The sequence below is a fragment of the Drosophila mojavensis genome, unplaced genomic scaffold, assembly GCF_018153725.1.
Source record: "Drosophila mojavensis isolate 15081-1352.22 unplaced genomic scaffold, ASM1815372v1 contig_287, whole genome shotgun sequence".
Taxonomy (NCBI): domain Eukaryota; kingdom Metazoa; phylum Arthropoda; class Insecta; order Diptera; family Drosophilidae; genus Drosophila; species Drosophila mojavensis.
The window spans coordinates 64,216-78,994 of record NW_025318833.1 but is presented as its reverse complement, the minus strand read 5'-3'; the positions used below and the strand labels follow the sequence as shown (position 1 = coordinate 78,994).

General features: G+C 36.5%; 1 long non-coding RNA gene across 3 annotated transcripts in view; it reads right to left on the bottom strand.

Annotated features, from left to right (window-relative positions):
• The window catches only part of LOC122757094, an 84,159-nt gene that overhangs the window by 52,319 nt on the left and 17,061 nt on the right, over nt 1-14,779 (bottom strand). For all 3 annotated transcript variants that reach the window (XR_006357018.1, XR_006357022.1, XR_006357021.1), the window contains exon 2: nt 10,077-10,101. This is a non-coding gene — a long non-coding RNA (uncharacterized LOC122757094). The remainder of the gene's footprint in view (nt 1-10,076; nt 10,102-14,779) is intronic.

Below are 14,779 nucleotides of genomic sequence, written 5' to 3'. Positions count from 1 at the left end.
TATATGAAAATAAATATAAAGTATAAAGTAAAATATAGAGAATTTGAAATTCGACATAGCTAGGACTATACTGAGACTGAACTTGCAGCTAATCGGACTATCAGTAACAAGAGAAAAAGAATAACTAGGTAATATAGTTTTTTTGTTTTTTTTTTTTTTTTTTTTTTTTTTTTTTTTCAAGAAACATAGCTGTACGATTTTCGATGAACGATGCAATTTTGTGGCCTGAAGATGAATGATTTTTTTTTTATGTTTTCTACTTAAATTTCGTAATTTTTTTTTAATTTTAATATGAAGAAAACATCAATAATCCCATGTTAACTCTAAAATATTTTCTAAATTTTTTAAAATGTTTTGTTCTCTAAAAAATGCATATTGCACTGTATGTACTTTAAGGGGTCTGCCACGACTTTTTCTGCCTGTTCCATACAATTAACAAAACCATTATATCCCATATACAATCGAAAAAATTACATCCTCTAGTCTGCACGGAAATGAGTTAAAGTATTTGAAGTACTTTAGAGCAGAAGAGAATACGAATGAAATAAGTCTAGATGTTTATATATGTCTATGTACATATGTATGTAAGCCGTCTAACAGCTTAGTAATAGTTAACGTTAGGTACTAATTGCACTGTCACGAATTGAACTATTAAATTTTTAATAAAAATAGTAAATAAATTGGCAACTATATAAATAGGCAGTATACTACCATATAAATATAAAACACTCAAATATACTATAGTCAAGTCATATATATTTTTACACATTACACTTTGCGAAATGTATACATATATTTATCTACTTAGTGAACTTTTAGTCTAAATGTTTAAACTTCAAGAGAAATCTCATAGAAAAAAGCATAAATCTTGAGAATAATCTATTAAAATTAATGCACACTAAATAGGCTAAAGTCGAATATTTTATTTGATTATTTGAAATAAATTGATGGCCAGAAGAACCAGAACGTTGGCCAAATCCTTCATAGCCAAGTGAATTTTATAATAAATATTTTATTCAAATCGAGAGATTAGAAAATAGCTCTTGTTTTGTTTTTACAATTTATGGTTTGTGTTAGAGTGGGCAGAACTCAAGCAAATCACTCGTACACACACACACACATACAGTCTAACAGACACACACACATTCATTCATTTCTCTGTGGCGCTCAATCTCTGGCCATGGTGTGTGTGTCTGAGACAGATGCGGGCAGCAAACTTTAACTCTAACGATGCCTTACACATAAAGAAGACATAAAAACAACAATTCAAGCAACTACAACAACAACGACAACAACAAATAAAATAGCAGATGCTCGCTTTCCGTAACATTTTGTGCGTTGCATATTTATAGGCGCATAAAATATTGTCGTTTATTTTTAATTTAATGACAAGCATTTTGAAGCGAATGCTGCCCGCTGCCTGCTGCCTGCCCACTGCTCGCTGCTGGCTGCTGTCCATGGGAGAGCACTTCTTTCTATGCCCACTCGTATTTGGTTTGTTCTCGTATTGTGCGTAATTTCCATTGGTAATGGCCTGTGGCAATTGCAATCTATCTTCGCATTTACGACAACAAAACAATTACAACAACAAATATCACATGGGAAGGGGGCAGGGGGCTCAGCGATAATAAGCGTAGCTCGAACCGCTGCATGCACCGTCTACCCATCCCCCATCTACCCATCTTCCCACACAGCATTCACGTGGTCAAAGGGCCATCATTCAGAGAGTGGCTTGGTCGGCCGACTAGCGGGCAATGCTGTTTAGTGCGCCTGGCACGTTGATAAAACATTTCATTTCATTCCATTTTATTTACAAAACTCACGCAGTTTTGTATATCCTGCACAGGATGAGTAGAGTAGGGTATATATGGGCATATTTTTACCCTGAACCCATTGAAAATGGAAAATCGGGGTATATTGGCTTTGTTAAATGCATGAAACAGGCAGAAGGAGGCGTGGCGACGATCTAAGTCCATTTATCAGTCCGTCTCTCTGCCTATATGTCTGTCCGTTTTTTTGAACGTATCGATCTCAGAAGATGTAAGAACTAAGGACTTGAATTTTTATTTCGTATGCCCGTGTATATAACGCGCAGATCGAGTTTGTTTCCAAAAATCGATAACCACTCCCGTTTTTGCTATTATCGATTAAAAACTGATAGAAAATCAGTTATAAAATAATATCTCGTACACCTTCAGAACCAGATTCGCCAAATTTAGACTTGTATGTATTTTACGAAATTTCTATATTTGTTACAATTCTCGAATCGAAGAATCATTGAAATACTAGTTCATAGAAGGGTTCAGGGGTCTCGCAGTCGAACAGTCGAGATTTGAGAGCCTTCTTACTTGTTTTCAATTAAATTTGTCTTAACTTCACTACAAATGCAATTGAAAATTGAGATTCGATTTAAATCTGTTCTAGATTTGTCTATCACGGAGAAAGATTAGAGCTTTCAACTAGATTTTTCTATAAAAAACAGGATATCTTATCGTGTACCACATTTCTATAGCTTAAGTACATGCGATTCATTTTTTTTTTTTGCTGGACGCAATGTTGGTCATCAGCGCAGACGCTTCATTTGAATTAAACGCCATCATTTTGGGTCATTATTTGGATACGTGCGCTAAATGAGACGCGACGCGGTGCTGAACAACGGCGGCCCCACCGACGCCCATTAGCTGCCATTTGAATTACGTGCGTGAAGATTGCGTTATTTATAACAGTTCCTCAGCTAGCCCTGCCATCCGCCATCCGCCATTCGCCAACAGCCATCCGCCATCCGCCATCCGCCATCAACTCTGCGGGCATATGTTTGTCTGCGCTCTTAACAAAATTAAAGGCAACTTTAAAATGTTAACACCTTGTTGCCGCCACCACTGAGGCGCACGCCCATCGGCAAGTGCCAGCATAATGCAACTGGCAACTGGCAACTGACGGCGCCACGGCCTGGCAGACGCTGAGCTCCGCCGTAGCAGCTGCTTAGCCAAAATGCATGGGCCATGACGCTGTCGGGTGCCTTAATTAAAAGCATCTAGCCGAACATTTGCCGAAAACGGCGAGAGCACAAGGTAGAGGGCCGCAAGAAGAGACCCTGACTTGCAAATACTCTGCAAATGTTATTTGTTCTTGGTTTATAAATATACTTGTATTATTTATATAGAGTTCTTAAAAGGATGAATTTCTATAGAAAGTATGTATGTTCATATATATGTATCTATGTCAATAATATATCTATTTGTGAATCTATATATTTATATATTACTTATAAAGTAAAGTCATTCAATATTTAGATACTAGATTTCTAAATATGCTATTAACGATACGCGATATCTATATAGTCTTTACAGTAGGATAAATATCTATATATCTATATAAAATCGATAGTTAAAGTACATTTAAAATTTCATTATAGAGTTGAGGACAAAAGCTGCTGTAAAGGAACAAAAACAAGCTAAATATCTATATGTATATACATCTACAGATCTTTAGACAGTCTTGTCTCGATAACTTGTACTCGCTAAGTCGACAATCGCGATACATTAAAAAAAAAAAAATACATATATCCCCTTGAAAAAAGTTTGTTGTCGGTAATTCTCGATAATTTGAATTTCCGAGTAAATCAAAGAAAAAACTGATCCCCTTGCCATTTATCGAGACTCTACTCTAGCAACAAAATAACGCTTCATACTTGAATAATAAAAGCAGTTTGAGATATCATAATAAAAATATCATAAAGTAAAAAAAAGTTTTCCCACTTTTGATAGATAGAAACTATATCTTCTAAAAGTTTCAAAAAATCTTAATTAAATTTAAGCTAAAGCTTAAAAATTATCGATACTTTTGAACACTAGTTGAGTTATCATTCTACTGGAATATTTATAGAGTCTGAGCGCACATAATGAATGCTGAATAACGCCCACACATATGAATATGGTAGCTGCGTTTGATGGCAACACAATAGGTATATACCCTATAAATATATATAGAGCGAGCGAGAGAGAGAGAGAGAGAGAGTCAAAATAAAAACTTAAATTCAAACTGTGAAAGCAACTCAAACCAAGAACTTTGTGCGTACATGTTGCACTTTTCGGGCCTGGCCCAACTGGCCCAACTTTCTGGCGACGGAGGAGCGCGTGTCTGCCAAGCGTGGCAGCTTCTAATTAATGTGCGCTCAAAAGTTTGCCGTGAAAACAGAAACAACAAGCAGCAGGAGCAGTGGCAGGAGCAGCAGCAGGAGCTGCGGCGGCAGCTAAAATGGGGCGCTTGCTGTTTTTACCTTTTAGCGTTAGTTGCGACTAAAACTAAAATGAAACAAAATGCCAAAAAATACTTGCCAATTTGGCAGGCAGCAACTCTCTGGCAATCAAAATCTCAGCCAAGGCAATGAGAAACGTTTTCTATAGATTGAGTTAAAAATTTAATTTACTGCATGTTGCCAGCATTCAAAGCCAGAAGCCAGCTTATCGCCACTGCATCGCCTCCTGCTGCCCAGCCGCGCCCCCTTTAGCAAGTCAGAGTGTGTAAACTTTTAAATTAAATCGGTGTAATTCCTTTGACCAGACCCAGAGACGACTTCGACATGGCCAAGTGGCCGAAGTGCAAATGACATCTGGTGAACCGGAAATGAGCAACAGAAATAGTTGAAAATGAAATTTTAATTGTTTTAATTATTTCGTTATTGGTAAATTGGCCAGAAGTACACAAAAACTGTTTGGCGATGCATCTGGCAAATTTTGCAAACTAATTGGCACAGCAAAGCTAATAAACGATCAACTCCATATTTATAAATTAGATTTTACTAAATTCACTTTACTCTCATTTAATTGAAGCAAAAAAATAAAGGATTTTATTGAAATTCATAAAATAAATTAAGACAATTTGCAATTTATTTAGATAACTGCAGACTTTTACGTTGAGTAAATATAAAGTAGAAATTGACTGTGGTGAGCTTGTTGTATGCATCAATTTATATATTTAATTAAGATGTTGTAATATATGTACAATTTTAATGACTTTTTCAGCTGACAATTTGAGGGATTAGTTCACAATGTTGCAAAGCTACATGGAGAATGCTAACTTGAGATATTTATTCATTGATATTGACGACTTATAGTAGTAAATAAATATACACAAATTATGTTTTGCATTGTAGTTAATAAATATACACAAATAATGTTTTGAATTTTAGTGCGCTGATGACAAACTTCTGGCTACCTTTTCACGTAAGTTTAATTAAATTGAAAAAAAAAAAATTAATTTTAAAAAATAGTTTTTCAAGCTATTTATTAAAATCTTGTTTGTTTATTTAATAGTAAATTTACTAAAAAACAAATATATCAAAATTATAATATCTATCTGTAATGTCATTTTGTCAACAATTAGCTATTGTGCTTTTCAAAAAACATTCAACAGCTTGGCCTACAGATCAATAAAATATATATATATTATATGGCATACATAGAGTACAGGGGTTTGTTTTTTGCTCAGTTTTAATGAATTCCGAGTATAAAATAATTAAATTAACGGCTTTTCGCTATACTTTCTCTCTTAGTATATAAAATTCTAAAGCCTAAGGAAAGAAAAGAGAATTACTGTTATTATAGTTATTAGCCTTATACTAAGTGAAACTGAACCATTTCCGTGACTTGTGAGCTGAATTTTCAATACGTCCATAGAATATTTAATGGAATATTGTTGTGTGAGTTTATTTGAATGCGTGAATTCAAGTGAAAAGAATATATATTCAGCATTCATAAACAATTCTGCAAATGTGGAACAGTTCGTTTGTGTGTGTGTGTGTGAGTTTGTAATAACTGAATATTTTATAAGATTTGCCTTTGCGTGGCGGCTGCCAATTGGCAGCATTGTCAGCGTCACTCAAAGGCATCAAAATGTGAACAAGGAGCCGGGACAATGCCAGCTCAGCCCACATGCCACGGCCAGTTGGAGCAGGAAGCGAAAAGGATTTTTAACGCACGCGAGCATCAACAATGAATGTAATTCAATATGCAAATTGCTGACAGACATTTTCTACTCTATTTTTTCTTTCTTTTTTTTTTTTTTTTTCTTCTTGTATTTGTATATTTTTTCTGCTCTATAGAGTTGAGCTGGTATCTTTGTTGTTATCTGTTGTTATGCAATGTCGTGCACTGGATTTGACTCGATAATATTTAGCCTCTAGCGAAATATCCATTTGGATATCAACCGATTTCCTCATTAGTTGGCAACAGTGCAATTGCGCTGTTGCTTGTCACCAATAATGATGTTGTTGATGGGTCCTGGAGTGGGTCCAACCACAATGCTGAGATCCCATTGCCCAGTGCCAGTAGCCCGTAATTAATTAGACTCGGAGGCATTTTATATACGAGCCGGAGTGGACTTGCCTGTACTAATTGAACATGAAATGGTATTCGACAGCATTGCCTTCGACCACAAACATCATCATCATCAGCATCATCATTGCCATTATTAACGTCCTCCATATAAGCATATTGGCCATGGACTATATCGCCATCTCTACATTCGTCTCGGAGAGCGCTTTGTATGCTACCCAAAATTCATCAGCTCAAATTCCAATGTCGACTAAGTGCAGCTGACAGCACTTGAAAACGGCACAGCGCACTTGAGAGCTGCATGTTGCGCCTTAGGCTGCTTAATGCTCCGGCACTGGTGTCATCCATCTAAATCAGTGCACATTCGAGCCAAAGTAGCCTGCACACCCACACACGAGCACACACACATTTGTGTGTGTGTGTGTGTGTGTGTCTGTGTGGTCTGCGGTTTTTGGATTTGGCTGTGAGTCGAGCTTTGTGCTCCATTCCTCTCTGGGATGTGGGTCCGCTTTCGTGCACAAGATTTCAAATTAAATAAGCACAAATCAAATATTTTGCAATTTCTGTCACTGCATGCCATTGCCATGGCAATGTATATGTAGGAATGGAAATCGAAATGGGCATGGCCGGCCCGCTCAACGCCCCCTCACACACAAGGTTTGAGCGTGTGTTCGCTGCTGGGGCCCGTGGCCGAGCTCGGGTGCAGAGTTTGGCTCCGGTTATATTGTGGGTTGTTGGGTTCATTTAGACATTGATTTATGTGGTTTTAGCGGCCCTGTTAGAAGCTGTTGCTTTGAGTATATTTTATGTGCGAAGAGGGCTTGAATGGTTTATTGGCTGAAAAATTAAGTTGGTGCTGGCAAGTGTTGAGTGTGGCGCAAGTGATGAGGAATCAAGATTATGGTTTCATGCATCGCACCCAAATTGTTGCTTTTGATCTCTGATGTGAAGCGCGGATATAGTATACATCTATTGTATTGACTAAGGTGCCAAAGGCTACCTTTTGTATAATGTTGTGTTGCATACGAACGAGTTGATCGTCCAAATCAGGCAGATACGGAAAGCTCAATACAATTGAATATCTGATTAAATACTTTAAAAGAGTTTAAGTTTAATTTCAATTTAAATTCCTGACCATTGCTACAACTTTACAAATGGGTAGAGTGCTCAAGCATTTCCATTTTCCTTCAGATACAAGCCTCGAAAATAGGAATTACTATTGGCCATATATTTACTTTTCTCTGACGACGAAAAGTGCCTCCCTGGGGTACGTAGACTTTTCCCTTAAGCGCGGCCAAGCACGGACAATGAATCAGCATGGCCAAATAGTGACCCAAAATATTAGATTAAAAGATGAAGAAGTGACCGATACAATCAAAATCTTCTGGTAAAGTCAAAGGCCAAACACCCTTGCAAAAAAAAAAAAAAAAACTGATTCGTTTGGTCATGTTTCAAATTTAAAGAAAAACTTGGTTGCATTTAAAATAGTATAATAAAATAAAATAATAATGAAACCTTGCACATAAAGTTATACGTAAGACTGTTACGTATGTAGATCCTTACATAAGATCCTTACGTAGATCTTTACGTAAGACTCTTACGTAGATCCTTACTTAAGATCCTTACGTATCACTCTTACGTGAAACTTAGACATTTAAAACATTCGACTCTTACAAGGAACCTTACGTAAGAGTGTTACACTCTCTTATGTAAGATACTTACGTAGAACCTAAAGTTAGACTATTACGTAGCTCCTTACGTAGCTGCTTACGTAAGATACTTACGTAGCTGCTTACGTAAGATACTTACGAAGATCCTTACATAAAATACTTACGTAAGAATCTTACGTAATACGAATGCGTCGGTTTGAACGATTTCGTTCGCGATCGAAGAGCGAGAGCGTTAAGAATCACACGCTTAACTGTTGCTTGCAGCCTTTGAAAAATAGTTTCAATATTATTATAGTACATCAACAACTAAATTTGCTGATAATAATCAAGAAATTAATGCACAGCTCAGCGTAATATCAATTGACAGACGCAGACGGCTCGGCAAGCAAACAAAAAATTGATCTGTGGACTTTAATTTTCGATGTTTCCCGCAAAAAGCGCTGAGTAGCGCAATAATTTTTAATAGTTATATTACAGCTGGGTCTTGGCAGCGTCGCTGGCAAAGGAACATAGTCGGCTAGACGCGGTGCCGTGCCAGATTCCAGTCAAGTAAGCTAGGTAATCAAAAGCCGCCCCATTTCGGGTAGCTGATCTGGGCATTGATTGTGTGTGCCCAGTGGAAATGGCCGAGGCGCCGGCAGCAGATGGCGGGGCCGCTGCTGACTAGCTAATTAGTCAGTGAACGAGCAGAATTATGACAAATTAAAATGCAGCCAGGATGGGGCTGGGGCGCATTCTACAACAATGACAGGTGGCACGGGCGGGCACGGCCAACACATGCGCACACGTCCGTAATTACCCATGGCCAGTGCAATAACAAAAGGCAGCCAAATGGCCAAGCTGAAGTGAAGCCGGCCAAAAAGGGTGACGAAACAAAAGCCCATTGGCATAGAGAGCCAAGGCAGCAACAGAGTGAGCGAGCGAGACAGAGAGAGAGAGAGAGAGAGAGAGAGTGGTCATGGGTCTGGGCAAGGGTGCGTGTCGCTTGGCGTTCGTCACGGCCGTTTGTGGCTCATTGGTTCGAGCCGAGGCCTGGCCGGGCAATTTTTCATGGCTCCATCCGTCGCATGGCCTGGGCGGCGGCAATGGAGCAACTCGGCATTGTTGGCCACGGCCCACATAAATTAACCGAAACGTATTAATTCTTTTTATTTGGCTGCCGGGCTGCCTGCCTGACTGCCTGTCGCGCGGCGTGTCCTTTTTATTTTATATGCGTGCAAAAATTTATGCTTGAATTAAATATGATGACCAAAAAAGCAGTCGCAGCAGCCGACAATGTTGCTGTGCCTCTCTGCTCTTATTTACACATGTACAACACGGCGTATGCGCGTCGTAATGTAAGACAGCGAGCACAATTAATCTTGCAACGTGTTTTATATGGCTCCTTGCGACAGAGACACTGCCACTCCCACTCCCACTCCCACTCCCACTCTGAGCCCAAACACTGTGGCCATCATGCTGCGGCTGCGGGTTATAATTGAATTTTCATAGCCATTACCAGACGTCGACGACGTTGTCCTCATCGTCCTCATCGGCCTCATCGTCCCCAGCGTTCTCCTCGTTCTCGTTTGGCCCGGTCATTATTTAAATGTAACGACGCTTTATTATTACGGCAATCGAAAGCAAATGATTCTCGGCTTTATAAATATAAATCAAATTAGAAGCAAGAAAACAGCCAAGTCGTAGAAGACGTAGACGAAGAAGAACAAACCCAAGCCACATGTTGCACGACCATTTGATCAGCGTGTGGCGTGTGGATAATGTGCAAAGCGTTTCCTTAGCCAGCGGACAACATAAAATGCCCATTTATCGAGCAACCGTGCGACGGCCATCATTAGCAAGTGCCGCATGGACTACGCCGGAGTGAAATTTAACTACACATTGAGTATGCTAATAGACGGACGACGAGCCATTTGACAAGTTGGACTCGCCGCCAGTGCTAGGAGGGTTGATAACAATAAGCAAACAAAAGACAAAATGGATGAGGACGTAAAATAAGAAAAATTACATCGAAATATTAAATAAAACTCCTGGCTATGCTAGAGTAGGATAAAAGTCATGCCAAACTTACCGTTATTACTTGAATTCAATTTAAGCTGCAAGAAAAGAAATGAATATTATTATTATATATGGATATGATTATCACTTATTATTATTATTATTATTACTTATTATATTATGTTGTTTATATATAAATAATATATACTAATAATGTATTTGTATACTATAGAATATTATGTAATAAGCATTATATCATTATTAGTTAAATTGCATGAGAAGCTTTGCCACTTCATCCTGGTTACACAATCTAAAGCGGATGGCAACTTCTATATAAAAGGAGTATTTTGAGCAGATCATTGATAGAGGCTAGAAATACATAAGTATATGCCGCTGATCAAATGACTTTTAAGTAATAAGTAATAATATTTTTTTTTAATGTAAAACTAGATTAAGCTGCCATTTAAGGTAGCAGTAAACTCGTTAATAAAATAAAAAACTTTATTACATATTACTATTTAGAGTTATTTTTCTTAATATTTTATTTTAATTTAATTTAGTATTAAAAGTTATATGATTTATATTTTTTATTTAATTTATTATTAATTTCATAATTTCTACTATTATGTTACTAATATTTATTTGAATTTATTGCCTATTTAATATATTATTGATTTTTAAATTATGTATATATATTTCAATTTATTGTTATTTATATTGCTATCCATATTTATTTTAATTTATTTAAAATTTGTATATTTTTTTTTATATATATTTTAACATTAAATTTCATTAACTAACTCAATTGTTAAAGAATTGGTTATAATGTGGTTTTTGAAACTATTTGCTTACATTTTTTTTGTAACATTCATTAATTAATTTGTATTATTATATCTCTGTCAAAGCATGCCAACTGAATTTACTGTATAGCTCATGGGGTTATTGAATTAACTTTTCCAAGGGTTAGATGCATTAAATGATAATTATGCTAATTAAAACTACTAAGACTGCACTCAAATAACGTTAATTGTCATTGAGGAATTGTTTGTAGAAATTTGTTTACCAAAGGAGAGAGGTTGCGCCAACTACAATGACGTATGTATTTTTTGAAAAAAAAAAAAAAAAAAAAAACCAATCTGTTAATGGATGTCAAACATATACGAAAAAGGAGCTATGAGTAGATTGAATGCATGAGTGAGCAATTCTTAGTTGAGTTTCGGGCTTGACATATCTGAAATTATAAAAAAAAAACTTCTATTTTGTATCTTGGGCATAAAAATTTGTCCAAGAAATGTTAAAGTTTCTAAATCAAACAAAAAAGGGTTTGAAAAATTACCAAGAAAATATGTGCTATATATGTTTAATGTTAATTTATTATATTGTGTGAATATATATTATATACATATATAGTATACAAATAAAATATATTGCTTAAATCAAAATTATATAAAAATAAAATATATTGCTTAAATCAAAATTAATCTTGTACCTATTTAAATTCTACATTAAGTTATATTTGATCTAATTTCTTTTTGGCATAAATATAATTTACTTGCCGCTGAATTTTAATTAAGAGTTTGATGAGTAGATTATATGAGTCATGCAATACTTTATGCCAGAAATCTATCCTGCGATGTTCAAACAAGTGAAAAACTGCAACAAACTTGGGATATTTTAAATAATAAACATTTTGGTTATTTTTACGATTCTTTTGAAGTATGTGGATGAGCTTAAACATAAGAATATAGTATATATAGTCAGAGTAGACATTAGTTCGATTAGTCCTTTGATACTAAAAGAAAAGTCTATAATGAACAGAGCAAAAAACAATCTATTACCGAGAAAACAATGGACTATGACGATATTCTTAAAGCTGCCTATTTAACAGAATATCGGCAGCTAAATTCATTCGGTAACGTCCACTGCGTCGAAGGTGTGTTTAGTGAGCAGCAGGTGCAGTTTTTGCATGAGGTGCGAAAACAGCGATGAACGCTGAAAGTGGAGTCTGTTTTTCTGGGCCAAGCAAGCGAACTGCACTGCAGTCTCACAACACGCGAGCAAAACTATGGAAAAGCCCGGAAGGATTTTCAGGAGCTGCTCAAAATGCCCATTAGTCGGTGGCTGCTGCTGCTCATATGCCACTAGGAGGCAATAGGATCAATGCGACTGCTCGGTCGTTTCGCGACTGTGAGCAGAAAGGGTGGCTAATAAGGATTTAAGACAAGCCTTGACAATACCCTATTCGAATTCATTGACGGCAGACAGCGAACATTTCCGATCCGTCAAGTTGAAGCTAAGGCAAAAAACATACACGCAATGTAAATACAAATAAATGCCTTCGCTTTGTATAAATTGTCAATCATGTCAAGATATCTGTGATTTCTTTGCCATTTGTTTAAGTGACAAATATGATTTTGGGGTGTAGCCCTTGAGCTATCTAAGGCATTGTTCAGGTTCTTGTTGATGAAGGGCAAACAGCATTAGGCGAGATAAACAATCGATCAAATTAGACAAATCATCATCGCCATTGTCGTGGTACAATAAACAAAAGTCAAATGTATTCACAGCGTGACGGACTGCCGACCATACCCTGAATACAAACACATGCACACGCACACACTCACATACACAGCATGCCTGGTCAAGCAAACAAAAATTCACCTGGACGCGAGCTGGACAGCTAAAAGGCAAAGGCAAAGCCAAAGGAAAATTCAATTTTAGCTGTAAAAAATCTAACCAATATTGGCTGCGTGCATGTGTGTGTGTGTGTGTGTGTGTGTGGTGTGCCGGCGAGGGGGAGGCGTAGCTGTGACTGCTATCGCCGAGCACAATCGATTGAAAACATAAATGAAATTGACAGCCAGGTGACCAGCCTCCATTAGTGCGTGCATGCACTGCCCCTTTTGGCATCGTCAGCCCTTTGATGTTGCCAATAGAGCCGCATCCGTAGCATTGTTGAAAGAGGCGGACACAGGTGGGCGAAAGGTGTTCATGTGTAAGTAAGGTATCAAATTAATTTGACATTTGCTTTGTCACTGCCAGCTCAGCAGGCGAGTCCAAAGCTCGAAGGTTTTACAGGCCATCAATGCCACTGGCCATTGTCAACAATCTTCTTGCCCGTCGATAATGATATGGCCAGCATGGCCAGTTGGCCAATTTGTCCCTGTGTCCATGTGTATTTGTGTGCGCCTAGGACTTTGAACAGCTCCAACTGCTTTGGTTTAAAGTATTCAGCTATTTGACTTATTGCCACTTGACCTATGCCTGTTCGTCGAGGGGAAGTCAAAGCTTTTAAAGAAATTAGCACACATTGACGAGCTTCATATGTGATTCGTTGTTGTTGTTTTCACAAAACTAAATCAACAAATTGTATGCCCGCAAATCAAAATAACTAAATAAATATGAACAACAGAACACTTAGCAGATATGACGCCCACCCACGAAATGTGAGTTGCAAAAAAAAATATGCATGAAAAAATACTTGATAAACAAGGAAGATAACGTTGAAACCGTCAATAAGAAAATACCCTAAGATAATTGAATGAAGTTATGTAGAAACAAATTGTTTTGATGATAATTGTATAATCGAAATAATACAGTTCTGCAATTATATAAGAAGAAGAATTTATAGCTGAAATATTATTAATACTATGTTATCTCTATGTTATCGAAATAATAGAACTCGAGAAATATATAAGAAGAAGCATTTTCAAAATGAAGTATCTTTTATTAATGCTATATGTTATCTGATGGAATATGGAAGTAAGACAGTTCGATAAATATGTAAGGAGAAGGAGTCAACTGAATCAAGTTTCCAACTTAATACTATGTTATCTCTATGTTATCGACAACAACTACTCTATTACTACTACTCTACAAAGTTTTCTCTGATATAATTAAGAGATAAGGCAGAACGCTGTTAATCAAATTATTGAAGGATTTCACACAAAATTTATTCTTTTAATTATTTACAAATTAAAACAGATTTTTAAAAAAATCTGTATATATACTTAAGGCAGTTCTAGTTCTGTTGACTCTGCATTAATAAAAATGTAATCTCCATTTAAATTAACTTTTTGTAAACAAATCGTTCAGCGAGCAATTAATACCAGCTATAATGCTCTACAATCTAGCAGACAGATTCCTTCCTGCCTTGCTAACAAATGAGCTCTTCAGTCATATCTACATTTTTGCAGTTGTCTGTGTCACATATTTTTTAAGAAAATTATATTACCCTCTTGAGGTGGATGAAAATGGATGTTATTTTTTAATTTACCTAAAATGCCAACCAACACACAGGCAGACGAGCCATTAATGTGCCCAAATACAAACAGCCAAAATAATAATATGGCAAATGGACAGTGGAACAAAGAGCGCGGAACATGGAGCATGGAACAGCCACTTAGTAAACGTGTTCAGTGGCAACAAAGTGGATCAGTGGAACATACATTATTGTTGCACTCACTTGGTCATCATATATTGGAAATATCAAATATCAAATAGATTAGAAAATGATTATAAAATAAATAAAGAAAATTTACACGAAAATCCTAATCCTATTCGATATATAAATTTATTTTACATAAAATCATAATGTAGTATATATTGTAGATAGTGCATAGATAGTTGAATACGTAAATATAGTGGTTGAGTTGAATGCAGCTTCCGGTTAATTATAGTAAATATCAATTAATTAGCTAATTTTTTAGTTTAAGAGAAGCGAACACACAGAATGAAACTGGAAAGATAATAACTTTAAGCTTTCATTTCTATTAA